Source organism: Penaeus chinensis, chromosome 19 (genome assembly GCF_019202785.1).
Source record: "Penaeus chinensis breed Huanghai No. 1 chromosome 19, ASM1920278v2, whole genome shotgun sequence".
NCBI lineage: Eukaryota > Metazoa > Arthropoda > Malacostraca > Decapoda > Penaeidae > Penaeus > Penaeus chinensis.
Window position 1 is genome coordinate 4,047,882 of NC_061837.1, and position 927 is coordinate 4,048,808.

Here is a 927-nt window from a genome sequence, read left to right on the forward strand (position 1 = left end):
ATCAAATGATCAGTCAAATTATACTTATGATGTTTACATACTGGTCCGTAAAATAGGAAACATGGGTTAAAATTTTAACCGAAACATTCACAAATAATAATAATAATGATAATAGTAATAATAATAATGATAATAATAATAATAAAGATCTCACTGAATTGGGGATAATGATGGCTAATGTTGGGAAAAAAAATTATTGATATTGATTCTGCAAATGGAACGAAATAAAAGTGACGAGATAACTGATGATAACAACAATAATATCTACGATGATAAAGAATGATAATGGTAATAATATTAATTAGAATAAGAATGAGATTAATGGTAATGGTGATAATAATGGTAATGATAATGACATGAACAATGACAACGTTAATAATAATGGTAATAATGATAATGATAATAACAAGAATAATGATAATGATAATAATAAGAATTATGATAATGAAAATGACAAGAAGAATAGAAAGATAATAGGATAAATAGAAGAGGAGTGCTAACTAGAATGGCCGAGTGCCTTATATTTCTCATAAAATTTAAGTTAAGGCGATCTGAGAAAAAATAAGAGGAAAAAAGTCCTGAATCTTTAATATGTTATGAGCGATATAACATTTAATTAGTCATTAACAGCAGATTTCTTTCGATGAATTGTGAAGCATAATTAACTGATGAGTCATTGAATTAACATAAAAACCAAATTAGGGAATTAAAATATTCTTATAGGACATTAATATTTATTTATCTATTTGTTTACTTTTCACATATTTTAGCAGTAACTGGAAAACAAAGAGAAACTACAATTGAAAGGGGCCGAGAGGGGGGCGCCATTATATAAAATTTATAACATTACGCAGGCGATGTTCACCCGTTTTCTATCTCACAAAGTAGATAAACTATTCCTCGTGTTTAGGTTTCAACATAAAACTG